The 21,028-nt window shown below is 36.9% G+C and overlaps 1 pseudogene; it reads right to left on the reverse strand.

Moving 5' to 3' along the window:
• Positions 1–1,995: 1,995 nt before the first annotated feature.
• Positions 1,996–20,645, reverse strand: LOC128868918 (signal recognition particle receptor subunit alpha homolog; annotated as a pseudogene).
• Positions 20,646–21,028: the final 383 nt, after the last annotated feature.

Consider the following 21,028-nt stretch of genomic DNA (forward strand, 5'->3'; position numbering starts at 1 on the left):
TTATTTTTAATCAAAAATTAATTAAAAGTGGAAAACTGAGTTTTAATAATATTCTTCACATCTCTTTAAAGTTCTGAAGTACAACCCAGTGATGTTCCGCAGAAAAGCTTTGCGCCAGACAAACGTTTTAAGACCCCACGCTTCGTAATATCGTAAGCCGTCTGGTTGTCTTCATACACAACATACGAGCGCCAGGGCATGTATGTTATGATGGATACTCAAATTGATAGGAATCGATATTGACTTGTGTGATCCTGGACTTTAAAGTAGCGCGACTGTCTGACATAATTGAATTTTGGTCCCATTTTGATCATCTACAAAGACATTCGCATTGTTTTCACAGAACTCTCATCTTGCAACTTCCATCTAATATATCAGTTGTCTCACGTACAACAAGCGAAAACTTTAAATGAAAACAACGAACTCGATTCTTTATACGGATGCCAAATATGGACAGATTTGCTAAGAATGCAATGCCGGCGGAAAACTCTGTAATCTGTGCAACGCACCTGCTTTCTTAGAATGGCCTCTTCATACAGAACAGTATCTGAAGCAGCGGTTTTAGTTATTAGCGGAACCATCCCTATAGATCTTCTTGCCAAGAGCGCAAATGGAGATGGGAGGCAAAAATCACAGGAATCCCAGAATCACGCTTCTCCGATATTAGAATCCAAACGCTCACACTTTGACAGGCAAGATGGAGTTCTGAACGGTACGGTAGATGGATAGCGAGTCTAATACCCGGTCTAAAAACGTGGGTAGAAAGAAAGCACGGTGAGGTTAACTATTACCTCACACAGTTTTTGTCCGGCCATGGGTCCTTTCGCAAGTATTTGTGGCGAATGAGAAAAGTGAGCTATCGAAACTGCATATATGGAGATACTGAGTATGATGATGCAGAGCACACCTTCTTTAAAAGCGGGAGGTGGAGCATAGGGAGAACAGGTCTGCAACGAGCTATTGACACCTGAAGAAATTATCTGGAAAATGATGATAGACGAAGGAAAATAGAATGCCGTCGCATATTTTGTGGATATTATTAGGATATTATCCAAAAACAAAGCGTGAAATGGTTTCTCAAAAGGGTGAGTAAGTAAGTGTCCTTCTTAGGGCGCCATCTTGGCCCTCTTCCTCGAAGCAATGCGGAAGCAGTCCCGGGGTGGAGGGAACAATCCGAGAGAAGTGGAGGAATCACCACACACGTAGGAGCGACGGTTACTATATGGTGCGAAGGCATTTTTAACCCAACCTCACCGCCAAAAAAATTGTATCTATATATGAGTTTAACAATTTTCGCTAAGAGATGTTATTATTGCTTTGTAGTGATCTCTATCGCATGAGTTATGATTTTTTAGAGTAGATGATAAATTACCAGACACGTCCCGAGATCGCGCCAGCCGAATTCTGCCTGCTAATTTATTTACACAAGGATGATAGCTTTGGCTCTTTAACGATGGTGGCAAAGAAAATTTCGAGGGAAGCTCTGGGGAATTGTGCACGATCGTTGCACACGCATTCACACACTCGTCCAATCAGTCGTTACGTTCAAATAGCAGCGCAGCGATCTGAGCGAAAATTGTTTTGATTTTTTTTCGTATATCACTAACACAGTCTTATCGCCAGCCGAAATTTGCACAATCATTTCACACATATTCAGAGACGCGTCCAATCAGCTGTTATTCAAAGGCAAAGAGGCAACACGAAGGAGAACTCCATTGATTTTTTTACGTATATCACCAACACAATCTCAGTTTTTTCGTAAATAAACCGCTCTCATGAACCCGCTGACGTCAGCCAATTAGATTAGATTAGATTCATTTAAATTCGCGGAGAGCTGGTTAGCGGTCTGATCTTGGGTCACCTACTGAATTATTTTCCTTTATTCTTGCACAAACTAACTTTATAATTTATTCTCATCTAACATTTCAACACAAATGTCGATAAAAACAAAAAAATATTGATTTAGCTTAAGTATATGGGAGTTCAGCTAATCATTTATTTCATTAATGCGCTTACTACAGCATTAACGTTTAAGGCTTTCAGATTTGAATAGGTTTGTCCCGAGGCAACGAACACAATAGGCTGCCCAGTGATGTGGGGCATAGGTATAGCTGCTCCCACTTTATCATCGATTGTATCGAATTTTGTCAGAACAATACTATCTATTATATGAGGATTTTCATTGGCGGAGTAGTCAGCAAGAGATTGATTGAAATTAACAAGCTGATCAATAGCTTCAATTCCGACGAGTGCTTCACCTACAAATAAAACTAAATCTGGATCGTTTACTTTAATTAATTTAGATAATGATCTCATAAGAGGAGAGCACAATATCAATACAAGTGTCATAAGCATATTTCCATTGCAATTCCAGCAGCATACTTTCCATATCCTTTTTCATATTTCCATTGCAATTCCTGCAGCATACTTTCCATATCCTTTTTCATAAAGCTGAAACCATGCTTCGATTATTATGTCTTTCTGGAGGATGCAAAGGTATGTGTTCTAAGCTGTTCTACAGCAAAAGTTCAAAATGTATCACATGCCGCAATCAGTACGCTAAAATCATTTTCAATTAACCAAAAACAAATTTTCGCCAAGTTCGTAGATTTTCCCACTCCTTTAACTCCACAAAATATTATTGAGTATGGTTTGCCATTACTTTCAGCCTCTAGTGCATCGCGAATGATATCAATTCTCCACTTAGGCGAGCACACTCCATAAGCACACTAATGATGTTGTTAAAGAATTTTTTGCTAATGATGCGATCGAATCAAATGTGCCCAATGATTTTCCTTCTAAATTAGTAGAAACAGAGTCGCATAATTTATTAGCAATGTCTGCAGCTATATTTTTAGATATCAAATGATTGCGCATTTTTTCCAGCACCACTTGCAGTTCTATATTACTTTGGTCAGCGTTTTGGAACCTACAATTCCTTTAAAATATGACAAAATACCACTAGATTTTGCAGTATTGGGCAGTGTTGCCAATTTAGCGACTTTGTCGCTAGAACTGACGACTTTTGCTTGAGTCTTGGCGACAAAAAAAAAGTTTTGACGACAAAAATAATTTAGCGACTTATCTAGCGACTTTTGGGAATAGATATTTTTTTTAGGCAATAGATACTTTTCTGTCAACTTGGTTACCCGTGAATGCCCTCTACCTTCCATACTCTAGAGTAACAATTTACTGACTATAGATAAAATAAAGCACTACCTATTGGTGTGTTATCGTTGATAAATTATCGATCTATAATTGAAATTTTAAATTTATTTTTACCTTGAATTTTTTTATGAAATTAACAAAAATCATGCGTTGTCTTAAGAAATAATAAAATATATTCCAATTCAATTACACCTTGTTTCACACAATAGTAATGAGTAACCAAATTATTTTTACCTCTGATCACATAAGAGCAATGCGGTCGGGGAATACCCGGATTTTATTATGTTCTGTACGTGAATCAATTGAATTGATATCGGCTCAGTTGATTGTTTACTATCCTCTAGCTTACTTACTCTTTAATTCATTTTAAGTAAATATAAAATATTTAAATCTATCTCGAGGTTGCTTAAATAATGGATTTACCTCTGAAAAAAAGCAGTATTTTAGGAGATTGAAACTAACTTCCGTTGATCTCAAAATATCAGTAGAGTTGGTATTACTGGTTTAATTATTATTCATCTAAAAATTTTAAGTCCGCAGCTGGCCTATTGTGCATCTCTCAGAATGAAATTTAGGATCCGCCCCTGAGGGAGTTAGCGACTTTCTAGCGACTTTTGATATTGGCCCTAGCGACTCAGATTTATTGGCGTTGGCAACACTGGTACTGGGACCTTTTTCTCTTCGATTTCCATAGTTTCATCATCTCTTTCAACTTCTAGATCTCGAATCCGACCCTGCATTGTGCCAACAATATTATTTTGCACGCTTTGATATTGTACGTCTTGTGGTTCATCCTTTGATCAATCAAAAACATACAGCATCTTTTGTGCTACCACCTAAGTCCCATACCTTCGGTTTTTTACAGCTTTTTCCGATGTAGGCGTTTTAGATTTAGGCTCCTTCCACGCCATCTTCTCCTTCAATTTTTTGCGGTTTTCCAAAATAAGATTATCGTTTGTTAACTGGGGCTCTTGCTGTTTGAACGTTTCTTGTATAACAACTCTTTATGCGTTTTCACTGTAAACACAAGATCTAATTCATTATCAAGCTTGAATTGTACAACTGAATTATTTTCTTCAAAATATTTTGATTTAACCACGATTTTTTGTTGATAGATAATTTTTGTTGCACGAATACGAATTATTAGCGGAAATTTTAATGGTCTTAAAAAAGGTTGAGACAATGTTTTCAAACAAATTCCTCCTTCACTGATTTTACTTCTATGAAGTCGTAATGAGCCCTTGCTAAGTAAATACTGCTTTCTCTTAAGCAAAACAATCCATCATTCACGCGAATAAGCAAGTTTGCCAAAAAAATAAGAAAAAATTGTATGTACTCGTATATGTAAGTACTTACTCGTATATGCATGTGACGCTTAATAATTATCTGCTGCAAATTCACGCGAACAAATTAAAGAAGATTTGAAAGTACAGATTTGTATGTATGCATTTTGTATAAATTGCTGAGTAAGGAATACAAAACATAACAAAACATGACCTCAGTTGCCAGTCAACTGAGAGCTTATAAATTTTAGCTTAACGCAAAACATTCAACCCGACTGAAATTGAATAAAAGGGAGAGTAATTATGATACATAGTTTAGAATGAGAAGAAAAAGTTAAAAAACATTAAAATGAAACTAAGAGCGAAAGCGTCTGAGCAAAGCTTGTAAAATTCACTCATTAAAGTTCGCGAAATAGACATAAAACGCAAATAAGCAAAAGGCAGTTCTTAAGGCAAAAGCAGCTGTAAGTAGCTGCCACTTGCCAACGCTTCCTCGCGTTCACAGTCAGTTACTTCAATGCGCCGTTATTATGCCATAAATCATTGACGGTACATTGCCTGCAAAATGCGAACGCACGAAACTGTGCGTTAAACCAAACAAAAGAAGCCAAAGCAAAACACAAAAAAAAAAGGCTCAAGCAAAAGGGGGAAAATCACAAAAATTTAGGAACAATCTCTTATAAATAACAAAACAAAAAACAACAAAAGAAAAGAAAATTTCATAAAGCCAAAGAGCACGCACCAATCAAAATAATAAAGGATATGCAAAAACAACTACATTTATTATACGCGAATATAGCAGCGTCTAAGAAGAATAAAAAACCTTCACACAAAATGCTTACTTCATAATAAAACAACAAGCGAATTATAGAATTGTTAGCCAAATATCAAAGCTTTTTTTTATCCCTTATCCAAGACGCGTTTTGCCACAACAAATGTCTTTATAAATTCACTCGAAATATGCACGTATGCATTGAATGGGGCTTCCGAAAGCATTGAAAACCACAGCAACTTTTTCTTCGTCTGACATCTAAAGGTCAGATAGGGAGTTTAAGTCGTGTACAAAGGCGCAGCAAGATTCATGATTGCCCTAAATGCGAGACTGAGCTGGGCGGACTACATTGATGAAATGGTGGCATGAGCGCCATAGAGCGTGAATGGAGGTAGATGGCTATGGCTTCCACTATGGATAGCAGTTCTGTAGTCAAAACTGTCAGTTCTGAACGACTTCGCAACTAGTTTACCCATATTCTTTTTTTTTATACTGGCAACTGGTTTTTATTATATGCCGAACTCCCAATTTGCCACCTCTGCATCACTTTATCCCTACAAATTCTAGTCTAATTTGAGGTGAAAATAACTATAGGACGAGAAAAATATATAAAAATTGATTAGAAGCTCAAGTTCAAAATAAACAGGACTGAGCCAAAATAGAAACGACAGGAGCTTTGTTCCGTTAACTTCGAGTTTATTTATTCAAAATAGTCCCCTCTAGCCTCGAAACATTGTTTTGCGCGATCTAAAAGCTTTTAGAAAGAGTTTCAGGTCGTTGACCGGAATCCTGAATGTCCTTCAGTATGTCGGTACAAGCCTTTTGGATGGCCTCTACGTACGCAAAACGTTTCCTTTTCATGGGGAAATACAATTTTCTGAATAGGTAGAAGCAATACCAGGCGAATATGGTGAGTGATTGATGGTTAAAATGCGATTTCTAGTCAAAAAATCAGTCACAGGAGTGGATCGATGAGATGGTGCATTATCATGCAATAAGCGCCAATTTCCTCATTGGCGGCATGCAGGACGGATTCGACAAATGCGATGCAACAAATGCTTCATAACACCAAGCATTGACGGTTTGGCCCATTGGAACGAGCTCCTTGTGAACAATCCCCTTGGAATCGTAAAAACAAATGAGCATCGACTTGATTTTTGACTTTTCCAAACGCGATTTTTTGGGTAGTGGCTCATCTGGGGCCTTCCTTCTATTCTAGCCTTCTGAATGAGGTCTTTCGAATGTTGGATTCCAAGCAATTTTTGATCCTCAGTTAAGTTGTGCGGAATGAAACGTGCACAGACTTTTTGCAAGCCCAAATGATCAGTTAAAATGCGACGAATCGATGTTTTGGAGATATCGAATCCCTATTCCATGAATTTTAACGATGATTTCGGTTTATTTTTGATAAATCTACAACAAATTTCGATAGAGTTTTCGGTGATTACTGATTTTGACCGCGCCTTTGTTCATTATCATTTATGTCCTCACAACCACCTCTGAAACGTGTAAACCACTCATGAACTCTAGCACGAGATAGATAGTCATTGCCATCATTATAAAAGAAAATTTGATATTAGCTCTTTGTTCGAAACTCACTCTTGCACCGATGATACAAAGATACTGACACTGAAGTCAGCTAGGGATATAACTTCCAACGCACTAACTCATTAAAAAAATGGCACCATCAAAAACACTTGTATGACACCAATCTTGTTTATTTTGGACTTCACCTTGTATGCATGAATGTTTCAAAAATTTTATTTATCTATTAGCTGACCCGGCGAACTTTGTTCCACCTTAGAGGCAATAAATAAGTAGTTTTAAAATTTTATTAAGTTCAATTTTTTATTAGGAAATGTAAATAAAAAAAAGCAAGTATTTTAGTGATTCTTTATTGCCCATGTATTTTGGTGTATAGGTTGCACTCTTCAGTTAAGCACCTTGTGATACACGACGTTGGATTTTCCAGATTCAGACCACAAACTTTCAGCGATTGGCCTTGTGATTTGTTAATTGTCATGGCGAATGCAAGACGGATCGGAAATTGAAGTCTTTTAAACCCAAACGGGATGTCGATTGGGATACTCGGAATGTGGAATTGTGTTATGAATAGCTGCCGCGCCCCCAGTATTCACCTCCCTGTGAGCATTTCTTGTTTTCTAACATGAAGAAATGGCTCGCGGGGAAAAAATTTAGCTCAAACAAGGAAGTGATCGAGGCGTATTTTAGACATTTCGACAATTCCTATTTTTTGGAGGGCTTAAAAAATGTCTGAAGCTTTGGAAGAAGTGTATCGTCTAAAGAGAACTATGTTGAAAAATAAAAAAAAAATTTGAAAAAAATTGAGTCTTCATTTCTAACACGGGTGCTTTTTGAACCCCCCTCGTAAATTAGAGAATAATAGCTCTGACATTTGCTATATAGCTGGTTGCTTTAATAGAAGCATTGCGCAAAATTAAGACGATATTCTGTATCATAATTCGGATTTGCCATATAATATTAATAAAAAATTTAGCCTGCATTGGTTTCCACTCAGACTTCTTAAGTTGGATCTCGCAGAAGCTCTATTGCTTGGTTGTCGTCGACAACGTTAGGTCTCTTCCTTTTGTGGCTTGCTCTAGGGTTCCGCAAGGTAGTATTCTGGGCCCGCTTCTTTTTGTTCTGTTTATCAACGATATTTTCTCTTGCTTTTCGTCAGCAAGATTCCTGCTTTATGCAGACGAAGTTAAGATTTATTCGACGATTTCTAGCTCCCTCGACTATGAATTGATGCAAATTGATTTAGATAATCTCAGCAACTGGTGTATCAATAATAGTCTATCGCTCAACATAAATAAGTGCTTCCAAATTATCTTTTTCATGTGTGCCACTGTTATTGGCTCCTCTTATTCATCACATGTCGAGAAAACCCCTGTCACGTGTAAGTGAATTTAAAGACTTGGGTGTAATATTTGATTTGAAGTTTACTTTTACTTATCATATAAATTTAATTATTGCCAAATCTTATGTCATGCTTTCTTTTGTGCTCCGATTTCTCCGACCCTTATACGCTGAAGCTTTTGTCCGTTCCAAACTGGAGTATGCATCTTTCATTTGGTATCCGTATTATTCGTGCCATGCTGCTAGAATTGAACGAATCCAGAAAGTATTCTAACATTTCGCGTTGCGTAATTTGCGCTTTTCGGATCCTAATCCCTACATATGAAGCGCGATACTTATTAATCAACTTAAATTATTGCATATCAGGAGAATAATCCTATCTTTATCTTTCATTTCCAACTTAATCCGTAGGGCTGTTAACTGTCCGATGCTTCTTGAGAGGATTTTCTTTAATATTCCGGCCAGAGCTCGGCGTAGGTCGAAGTTCTTCTATGTTGGTCTTTCAAAATCCCTTTATGCTCAGAATGCTTCTATTTCTAGAACCTTAATTGAGTTAAATAAAATCTCTAAATTTGTTGAAATAGATTTTTCATTTTCAAACGATTACCTTTTAAAATCTTTGAATATTTGTAATAAATAGTTTAATTGTAATTTCCTTTTTTATTGCCTAAATATGTCCACTTAGCCTATAAGAATCTATTATATTCATTTAATAAATAAATAAATAAATAATTGCAATACAAGTATAACACACACACATTCACATGCACATACATATGCTTTAAAGAGTTAAGCAAAATTTTAATATGAAAAGTATATATTTCAGATTCTCTTACTACCATTTTGTGGTACATTTACTTTTGCGAACGGATGCACGACTCCACATTTGAAATTAGTATCACCAAAACAGACGTCAAACGATTGCCAGAAAATGTGAGTAGGCTTGAGATACCTTAATTTGAAAATATGTATATTATGTTGCATGTAACAAATGATAATTTCACTTGGCTATGTAGGTGTGCACTAATTTGTGTGGGCTGAGAGTAATCAAGAAAACCAAATAACTCATTTTCGTGTCAAGTTGAGAAGCAGATAATCATAAATATAATCATAAATTATGATCATAAATATAAAGTACATTTGTGCATAAGTGTACGTGTGTCGATAGATGTATACATATCACATGCACGGATATGAAGTCATACAAAATCCTGAGTGAATTATCAGCATGAATGTTGAATTTTTTACTTTCTCTGTAATCGACTGTAAAATTAATTTAAAGGTTTTGTGGCTCCTGCGTTTGCTGGCGAATGCAAATGAAAAAAAAAATATAAGTCGCGTGTTGTTCAAAGTTGTCCTGAGCTTGGATGATTGACAGTGTTAAACTTTTTGAAAGTTTTATTTTTCATTTTATTTTGCATCCTTGCGATTATTTAAATGCCAAATTGCGGCTCATAACCAATGTATAACATTTTCTTCAAAACAAATTGTTTATTATATCTTTTATTATATCGATTATTATATCTTTTATCGCCTTTTGATATTTTAGCGAGTAATTTTTTATTCACGATTTTGTAATTGGTTATCATTGATTATCGATATATTTAATTATTTTATGTCGATATATTTTATTATTTTATATCGATAATTTTCGTTGACCAATATATATCGATTAATTATTTTTATCGATGGTTCATTCTTCTTCATTTTCTTACTCGCTTATGTAATGTTTTATATCGATAATTTTCGATGACCCATATTTATCGAATATTTATTTTTATCGAAATATTTCATATCGATAATTTTCGTAGGCCAATATTTATTATTATCGATGGTTCATTCTTCTTTATTTGCTTACACGCTTACGAAATATTTTATATCGACAATTTTCGATAACCAATATTTATCGATTATTTATTTATTGTATATTATTATATTATTTATCGATGGTTGCCTACAAACATAAAAGTGACCATTCGAATAAAGTATGTATGGACTCAATGAATGCACAAACAATTTCGGTAGTTCACCTATGTACGAGAGTGCTCCATTTTGCTCCACTGCTACTTGTAGTGTACCTGTGGTGCCACTCTTGCCATCTATGCTCACTTTTAGTAATAACCTCTGTGCGCAACGCAATCGGCGGTTAAAAACTTTTTGATATTTTCCATTTTTCTGTAAAGAGGTGTATAATAACAATTTGTAAATATTTATGTGTATAACTGACAAATATGTGATATGTGCATGCGAGCACAAAAGTTTCATATGAATCTATTAACTGAATTCAAATATTTATGTTCATGGAAACAAAGGAAGAGTTCCAAATGATAAAAAACAATTTACAAGCCATACCCAGCGCGCGGTGTCACTATTAAACTTTGTTATTGTAGCATTTTTCATACAAAGTTTTTTCCCACTTCTACTAAAACGGAAACAGTGCAGCTTCGCTTCACTTTTTTGTGCACAAATGCAATAAACCAAAGTGTAATAATACAAAGTGTGCAAACAAATTTCATTTACGCACATTCAAAGTTCTTTTATTTTCATTTATGAAATAAGATAAGAGTTTATTAAGTAGAAAAACGTTACAATATTTATGTTATCGCACAATTTACAGAATATGATATAAATCTTAATTCTACATCATTGTATTTGTATATTTATCACAGGTTTGGTTTTTTAAACGATTTTTTCTTTTTTTCGAAGGAAAAAACTACTATGAAAAACCTCCGCTATACATCTTACAAGCTAGGGTTAATCTATACGCATTTAAGTACCAGGGCCTAATTGAACATTAAGAAAGTTCAGTTATTAGCAGATTGTCCGAAAAACTGGAACGAATTTTGAATCTTTTAGTCAAATTTTGTATTTGATCTGACAAAATCTTAGTTTTTGATTCATCATGAAGCTTTCTGGTGGAGAAATGCCATGGGCATTTATGAAATATTTTTGGAAAAACCGGATAGAATCAGAGTGAGTCAAGGAAATCAAGATTGCTATTTAGCTGCCAAGTCTGCGTACTGAAAACGAATGTCATGGCTGCGGATCGCACTTCTGTGGCATACAACTATTTTAAATTCATTTACCATCTTAATTAAGTACCATCTGGCTCCATAATATATTTCATTGTTGGACCTATCAGTTAAAGAAAATATCCGTCAAACTCCTTTGAATGCTCTCTGGATTAATGATTTGACGCGAAATTTCCTTCCAAATGAAACTATGGGTATAAGGCCGTCTTTAGGTGCCAAAAAAAGTTGAACAGTGCTCTAAAGTTTAAAACCATATATATGGAGTCTACACATTACTTTTATTGCTTCCTGTTGTATCTTAAAATCCCATGGGGAGCAAATCAATGATAGCCTTTAGAGCATAACCGTACTCATGGCACCCGTAGTGTATAAACATACAACTTCTTTGCAGCCTGCATAGTTTGCAAAGTGTGGAGCAGCATGTTTCACAGCCCAGGTTTCGCCAAAGGCTCTACGGCGTTGTTGACAAATCGTTAATGGGCGATCCGACCCACCTTTAGCGAAAGTCAGTTTCTCCCAAGTCAGTTTCTTATCCAAGATTATATATATAACTGGAGCGTACACTCTTTTTCGGTGTTTGGCCGAGCTCATCCTCCTATTTGTGACGTGTCAAACAAATGGAAGGACCTACAGTTTCAAGCCGACTCCGAACGGCAGATATTTTTTATGAGGAGCTTTTTCATGGCAGAAATACAGTCGGAGGTTTGCCATTGCCTGCGAGGGGCGACCGCTATTAGAAAAATGTTTTTCTTAATTTTGGTGTTTCACCGAGATTCGAACCTACGTTCTCTCTGAATTCCGAATGGTAGTCACGCACCCGGCTACGGCGACCAAGATTACTCCTAGATATTAAACTTTCACAAAGAGACTAAGGCCCTTATTATGAGCAACATTCGATCTTCGACTGTAGTCGAAAGTGCTGATCGAACGAATTTTCATTTGGTATTATGGTGCTCATTCGTTGAAGAATAGGACTATTGTGAATTTCGATCGCTCGACGCATTTACAATAGATAATTTTTTCTCAGCTGATACAGCAAATCAAAATAAAAGAAAAACCGATTGTATTGAAATTCTTTGCTAACAACATTTTTAAAAGTTAAAAAAAGTATTTTTTATGAAAATGAGTACAACGGAGTTGTGGTTCGACGATTTATCGGACGATAAAAGATTAGCGGAACTAGCTAGAAGTAGAAAACAGTTGAGGGGCGCATTCAACCCCCTTCATATTACAGAAACTTCCTTACAGATTTTTAAAGAACTTTAGATCATCTAAAGAGGCGTTTATGAACCTACTGTCCAGTACAGAAAACCAGTTGCAGCAGTGCACCCGAGCCAAATCCATTCCAAATATTTTAAAGCTAGCCACAGTTCTGCGATTTTATGCTCAGGGATCGTACCAATTGAGTATTGGTAATGAAGGTATGCTAGGACTTGCTCAAATCACTGTGTCTGTTGTGCTATCATATATTTGCCAAAGATGGAAACCTTTACGCCACAGTTTCTGTTATATTTTTGTTATAAAATTTCTTTATTCAATTATTCGTCATTCGAAAAAAATATGTATTTCAGTTCTTCTACGTATTTCAGCCCACACCTGCCAAGGGAAAATAAAAATGTATTTCTATAAACATCACAAAAAAAACCATTATTAACCTTAATCCATTTTGCTGATTTCGCTTCGATCTGCTTCGACAACCAACGAATATCGAAGTTCGAATCTAACTCATAATAGGGGCATAAGTGTCACAGCTTTCAGTGCTGGAAGACTAAGTCCATCCAATTTCCGTCTTCTCGTTCTGCTCGGCTCTAATTTCCATTTAGCTGCTTATCTGTGGAAGATATATAAATCCTCTTTTTTATTATTATTGATTAGCTGTTTGTGCACTGCGACCTGAATAGATCTATTATGCAGCCATGTAGCCTCCTCAAACAGTTTTAGGCTGTTAATAAATCCTAAAACTGCTATAGGCTTAATTTCTACCAGGATGTTTGGATCTATAACCGCGTTGCCCAGGCTATTTAGTCTGCCTCGTGCCACTGCTGAACAGTCGCATAGAACTTGTTCTGCCGTTTCTTGTGCCTCTTTGCAGAGTCTACAGGAATCGTTTTCTTGCGCACCTATCTTTTTCATGTGATAATTAAGTTGACAGTGTCCTGTTAGTAGTTCAGTGTAAAGTTTCATGTCCTTTCTGCTGAGGTTAAGGATTGCTTCTGCCTTTATCCGGTCTGGGTCTATGAGTCTTTTCATTTGTCGCATACCCGATTGGGCTCCCCAGTAATCGATTAGGTCTCGTTGTTCCTACTCACGCACAAAGGCACTTTTGAAGCTGTTATTTACCCCGCAGAAAAGTGCAGCACCTATTAAGGGAGTGTTTGCCGCCTTTAGCGCTAAAGTGTCCGCAATTTCATTCCCTTCGTAGCTCTCATATCCCGGAACCCACATCAAGGTAACAAAGTTTCTTGATGCTAGGGTGTTGGGGATTTAAAACATTCTCAAACCAACACTGATTGAAATAAGAAGCTACCCAGCGGTTTTAGAGCTGCTTGGCTGTCAGAGAGAATGTTAATATTGGCATCGCGCGTGCCTCTCCGTAGACATTCGCTGGCACTCAGCTCTAATGCGTGAACCTCCGCCTGCAAAATGGAAGTGGGTTTTCCCATTGCAAGTGCTTTTTTAAAAATGTGGTCCGACAATTTCAGCCCCGCCACTACCGTCTTCCATTTTGGACCGATCAGTAAACCTCACCTATGCGCCCTGTTTTAAGGATATTTCATTGTTTCTCCATGCTCCATGAGCGGTCATGACCACTAATGACTACTTTGAGTTTCTTGGAGAACCCGAGTTTCCTTTCCATCTTGTCTTGAACTATCACGCAGGGGAGTTCAGGATTTAACCCAGAATCCTTTCATGCCCTGTAAGATTGCCTTCTTTTTTGGGATGGAATAAATTAGGGAGCCTTAGAGCTGCACTGATTGCCATCACTTTGACTACAAGATATAGTATAATGAGTCCAGTGACCATTCCTAAAGCTGCTGTGGGGTATGTTCGCATTGCTTCCGTTACGCTCAGACAGGCTATTCTATATAGTTTGTTAAGTGTTATCTGAGTCTTAGTTTGGCCTACTTTTGGACATCATACCAGAGAGGCATAGATGATCATTGGCACTATTATCGTCTTATAAGACCATCTCATCATCTTTGGCCGAAGACCCCATGTTTTACCGTAAAGCCTTTCGCATACGTATATTGCTCTCAAGGCTTTATTTGTGATGCACGATAAGTGATTTTTCCAGGTCAAGGTTTTATCAAGGATTACTCCCAGATATTTCATGTCCCCTGATAGAGTTAAGTCGGCGTCGCTTAGTTTAAGGGGGCGTCTCCTAGACTTAATTTCCTGCTTCGGGTGCAGGGTACCCCACACATGTTTTGCTCGAATTTAAGGAAAGTTCTTTCTCCCGACGCCAGTTTTGTGTATTGTCGAGTGCTAGTTGCATGCGATCAGGTATAGTAGAGTCAACCTTGCCTTAAACAATGATGACTAAATCATCAGCTCAGCTGTGAACTTCGTCTCCAATTTTAAATCGAGATCGTCGAGAGTCTGTAGGAGCTCGTCAAATCGGGGAATGAGGATTGGGTGTGAACTTGCTTTTAAATCCTCTTTAAGTTTGCCTGAAGAGTCCATAAGTTTTTGCACTCCCAAACTCTGATCGAACTTCCGCACAAATAAGTGCTACTTATCTATCACTGATACAGTTATTTGCCGCCTAATTTTTTCTTTCCCATTACAAAATCAAAAAATTTCTCTCCACTTCTGCATTTTTGCAAAATTATTTGCGCACAATTTTCCTCATTTAATTGCCTCCTTGATACTTAATTCTTTTCCAAAGCATGGAGAATTTTTTTTGATAAATACAGCTGCTTGCTTTCTCTTTTCTGTTAATTTGTTTTTCTAATCTCGTTATTTGACATATTTTGCCCTCTCTTTCCTAGACTTTCTGCTAACAGGGAAATGCGTTGAATGGAATTCAGCTGCTTCTCACTTATTTGGTATGCAACTTTTCAGCAACGGATATTTATTACTGATTTTTGTGTAAACACTCATTTCTTGTATCTTCGTTAGCACTGCTTCCGAAGAAGGTTGGGTGTATTAAGTGACATTTTTGTTGAGTAGAAAATTGCGCCTTAAAAAATTAGCAGCAACAATTCACATGCGTCAGTTGGTTTGCACGTTTATGTATTTGCATAACAACTTTTCTAATTCTTGGAAGTTTAAAATATCAATGATAAGTTACTGAGGGGAGCGCTAGGTCGCTCAAGCGCAATAATTTGGAAGAATTAGAAATACAAATAGCAAATGCCAGTTGATAAGAATCATTCGGCGTAAAGAGAGCAAAATGAATTAATGAGCCTTCATGAATTTAAATACCAATTTTAAGCTTCGGCTTTTATCTTAAGGGATTTTACTTTTAATAGCGGGTTGCCTGAACAGCAAAACAAAAAAGTAACAAAAAAAAAAATAAAATTATAATTTTATGTTTTTCAAAAGCAGTATACATTTTATTGAAATCCACTAAGCGGTGATCACCAGTTCAGAAAACCTAGTTTTGAGAGAAACGCATTTAAAGTTTTGCGAACGCTTCGGAGAGCCCGAGCGCCCTTTGTTAATTGTTGAAGAACTCGAAAAGTATTTGTCGGATTCACTTCAAATTTTTACACAATATTTTTAAGATATTATACTTTAAAAAAATGTAAAAACAAAAAATTCAATGTTTTGAAAATTCTGACTACCCCTATCCCCTTTTTTCAGGATCGGAAATCCTTTTATGATATGTACAATACCAGGTCGGGCAGACTCGATTAAGTTTTAATTGAAACTAATAAATAAATAATAAATACAAATAAAATATATAAATAAAAATAAATAATTAATAAAGAAATAATAAACAAAAAAATAATAAATAAATAAAACTATTAAATAAAAGCATGATTTAATTTTTTTTTTCGAGTTAATCCAGCCTTGATCTCACAAATAAAAGGCATGGAAATTACCCAATAATATCTGGTTCTTCCACTTCTATTGTATGAAATTATACGCCAGAAAAATACTCAACTTGTAGCGAGAAACCTTTTCCTCTCATTCTATCTCACACTTTTCCTGACTTCTGGGTGTACTACCAAAACCCACTCGGAGACACTAAAAGAACATGAATCGCTGCGCTAACTGCAGGCCGCTTCGGAAATCAACAATTGGAAAATAGGTTGGTGCGTTTGGATTTTGGAGTAGAAAAAATACTTTCAGGGGCAAAATATAGTATATTAGGAAAAACGTAAACTTCATGCCAGAAAAAAATGACTAACATTTTCGGACTCAGCGACCAATTTTACATTGAAATTGGATTGTATGATTCGTGGGTAGTAGAACTCTCTCTGAAGTAGAGAGTGGCATGAACAATGACGGTAGCAACGGTGGAACCTCTAGGTACAGCTGGTATATTGCTAGTCGGATAGTGACAAAACAATCGATTAGGTTTTCCTTGTCTTCCTTTGAGAACTTTAAGTCCCCTGGACCTGACGGAATATACAGCAATGCTTAAAAAAGGAGGAGACAGGCTGATTGAGGCCCTGAAAAGGATCTTCACAGCCTGTCTTGCATTCGGTTATATACCATCCCAATGGCAACGCGTAAGAGTAGTATTTATTCCGAAACCAGAAAAAGATGACTATTCCCTAGCAAAAAGTTTTATTGCCGAAGGTATTGCCGAGAAGTCCACTTAGTAGAAATCAACACGCTTACCAGAGTGGAAAATCATGTGAATCAGCCAGAGCCTATTATCGGAATCAGTTCCGCTGGCATCATGAATTGGATCAGCGATTATATAGGCATTCTACATAAAAAGCGATTTTCCGGTCTAGAACGCTGCAAAACTGCAAAGCGTTTTGTGACAAGTCCGAACAGAAAGCTGTCAAACTTTCTACTAAAACTTAGAAGGAAAGACGTTCGGTTGATGGTTGGTATTATTACAGGACACAACCCATGGAGTCAGCATATGACCACCATTGGAATCATTGAGGACCCAATGTGCCTGCCATGCTTGGAGGAGGAGGATAGCACTGAGTACTTTGCCTTTGCTAGAGCAAGGTTACGAGTTTTGGATTCCGATGTCATGAAAATGAGAAATATTCGTTCTCTAAAATTGCAGGATATTTACAAATTTACTAAAGAGTCTGAAAACCTCTCACAGGACTAACTAACTCTGTCTCTGGCTCTAGTCTTTCCTATCTCTTTCTCTGATACTTTTCTCTTTCCCTCCTTGACTATCTACCCCCTTTCCATAGCTTTAAATACAATGGGCTTTTTAGCCTGAATATTTTAAGAGCCACCAAATCTCCTGGTGCTCTTTGGCTCGACCTTTTCAAATTTGGAAAATTTCATGCTTCGTATGTTTTATACAGGGTCCGGCACTCGAAGTGTAACAAACTAAAAACCAACTAACGGACGCTGATGCACGGGCATCAACCGCGCGAGCGTTCTGAAGTTGGTTACACCTTGACTGCCGGACCCTGTAGGCTGTAAACTGATGAGTATGAGTGGCATGATTTCGTTCATTTCAACGGAGTTTCGCTGATGAATATTGGGTTCCATAATAAGTTCACTGTCAATTAATTTGGTGACACCCACGCAACAAGCTTCTTTTGTTGTCCAACCTTTTGAATATAGAAATTGTTCTTACATTCATATCCTCTAAACAGCTTTTGAGCTCACAACCATTTAATGGCGAATGAAGGCTTTTAAATAGCAAACAATTTTCGCAAGCAACACATCACCATTTCCGAAAATTTGTTTACAATACTCTCAATAATACTTATTCCGTTACTCCTGCTCGCAGCATGTGAAGCAGCTGGCCTTCAACCCTTCGTCGTACTTAACTTTTAATCACTCATCCGCTATGTATTACACAAGTCACGCTTTGACGTGTATTTCTTAACGTCGTAATGTCGCTTCGCATGAGAAACATTTCGGAAATTGAAACTCACACCTCAATTACTCATGCACACTTTCTGCCGTGCTATTTCCAATCAACTCTAATCGCTCGTACGTCCAGTATGAATTTTTAAGTCACTCGATGTTGGTGTGCACGTTCTGCAATTGGCTGCTTCTTCGTCCATAGAAACGTAGAGTATGGATGTGTGTTTGTATGTCTATTGCTAACTGATGTGGAAAGTATAGTACATCGCACTTGCATTCGTCATATGCCAAGGCATTTACTTGATTTATTGCTTCTGCTGAATTCAACCGTAAGACAGGTTAAAGGTCAAATATGTTGACTATTTTTCTATGAAAAATCCTTATGCCGAAATTTTGTACAATAAATTTAATTTTTTATTTGTATATCTTCTTGGCTGCCGTCACTTTTCCAACACAACAGTTTGAACTTTAGTCAATAAGCCAGTGTAGGCGTAGGTGTTGAACCAAACTTTTGTGGCTACTTCGAAATTAATAAATAATAAACGTAAAAGCCTTTGATAATTATCAAATCGTTTGAATGAGCAACTTGCATTGTGTTTATGATATACGCCTACTGTATTTATTAAACCAAAGTCTCAATCTGTGTTGAGTTTCTAAATTAAATAATCAAACGAGAAGCAGCTTTTATCCTGAGGGATATCTAAGAAAAAATTTAGCAATTAAAGTGCATATTCTCGTATATTGAATCATCACCCGTTTTAGTAGGCAATACAGCTCAAGGCAGGCTATTGCCAAAGCACTTATTACCTTTGATGCAGCATGAGGTTTTTGGAGTTTTTAATTAAATTTTTCAGATTATATCTTCTATGAGTGGTTTTTAGTTTTTTCTATGTGGAAATTAAGCTGTGCGTGCGTGTGAGTGCTCTACAGTATTACTTATGAATTCGCACACACGAGCATCCTTTTTTGAGAAGAATTAGGTTAAAAAATGTTGTATCATATATGCTGTTTTTCACCGCAGTGACTCGGCAGTAAAATGGAAAATATTAATAGAAGTACAACTTGGTTTCCGCCGTTTTATCACAGAAGTCTGCAAGAGTAAGCGCTAATCGAAGTAAGCAGATCTAAAATATTATGAAGTAAGCCTGGACGTATTGTGAAGTTTCGGTTAGGTTAGATTAGGTTAGGTTAGGTTAGGTTAGGTTAGGTTAGGTTAGGTTAGGTTAGGTTAGGTTAGGTTTTTTTTTTTTTTTCCTTGGGCTCTACGCGCTTACTGCGTTTCGAGTAATTTATTATTTCAATTAGTTTGTTTTCTAGAGCAAATATTTTCATACATATGTGCAGTATAACATTCAGATAGATTACAAGTATTTTCAATTACATAAATATTTTATAGTTTAACAAAACTAACTGAAATAAAATGCCTGCGATTGGATACAAGCAGTTAGATGGTTATTCTACTATATTACTATTATGATTAAGACATTAGGTAGGAATGTTTGAAGCATTGAAGTTTTTTAAATTATCAATTATTTTTTTGACAAATTCATTAAATGATGTTATCAAACTAGGATATTTTGAAATTTGTTTTATGTTGAATGCTGGAATATCATATTGTGCACAGAATGTTTCGTGTCTCTGTCGTGCACTGTGAAAGCGTGGGCAGTCGTGCAAAAGATGATGCATACTCTGCACAGTGAGTTGGTCACACGGGCACCAGTCTTCGTCAATGATTTTGAATCGCTTTAAGTATGCCTTGTTGAAACCATGGCCAGTAAAGAGCTGTGTCAATTCAAATGATATCCCAAAGAGTTGTCGGTATAGTTGCGCATCTTCAAGAATTGGAAAGAAAATCTTTGTGATGGAGCCAGTGGTATCGTCGGCATACTCCTGCTGCCATGACTCGAATATTTGAGAACGTATTTGCCGTATAGCATAGCTTAAGGGAAATGCAGTATATACTGGATCGACTCCTTGATTTGCTGCTTCTTTTGCCTGTTCATCTGCACGCTCGTTTCCTTCAATACCGATGTGCGATTTGACCCAGTAAAAGTCAATTCTGTGTCGCTGGCGAAGAAGGTACAGGTGCTGATGAATTGATGCAATTAAAGGATTGGGGTTGCTCCGATTTTGGATAGCTTCCAAACAAGAGCGACTGTCGCTATATATGACTAGCTTTTCAGTTTTCAATTCATTCTGAGCCCATTTAAGTGCAGTGTCAATTGCTAGAGCTTCAGCCTGGAAGACAGTGCATGTGTCATGTAATTTAAATTTACGTGACGTCCAGTCGTCATCTTGTTTATGAACGACAAAAGCTGATCCACAAGCGCCTGTTTCTAACTTGCTTCCATCGGTATAGATGTGGGTCGCATTTGCATCCATAGTATTGTCAGCTTCCTGTTGTGATGCTATACTTTCAAAACGTATAGACTGACGCTCGGAAGGATGTAGTTGATTTTTTGGTGTAGTGCGTTGTTCAAGCATGACGTTTAGTGTTTCATCATATACTCCGGATAATTTGACACTTTCGATTTGCATAGTTTCTTTTATCTTCAGATGCAGCGGTGTGAATCCTGCAAGCGCCAGAGCCGAATTAGCCGAAACTGTGTGAAAGCCTCTGATTGCTCGTATAGCGAAAGGTTAGGTTAGGTTAGGTTAGGTTAGGTTAGGTTAGGTTAGGTTAGGTTAGGTTAGGTTAGGTTAGGTTAGGTTAGGTTAGGTTAGGTTAGGTTAGGTTAGATTAGGTTAGGTTAGGTCAGGTTAGGTTAGGTTAGGTTGAAGCGGTTGTCCACTATGGGACACACTCAGGCCCATAGCCCTTTATTATGCCGTGTGGGAAACTTGTCCTTTCTTATCTCTGCTAAAACGAGTGTGTACTTTTCAAAAGTTTCAGAAGATGCTTGATTCCGACAGAACTAAGA

This window comes from Anastrepha ludens, chromosome 6 (assembly GCF_028408465.1).
Source record: "Anastrepha ludens isolate Willacy chromosome 6, idAnaLude1.1, whole genome shotgun sequence".
NCBI lineage: Eukaryota > Metazoa > Arthropoda > Insecta > Diptera > Tephritidae > Anastrepha > Anastrepha ludens.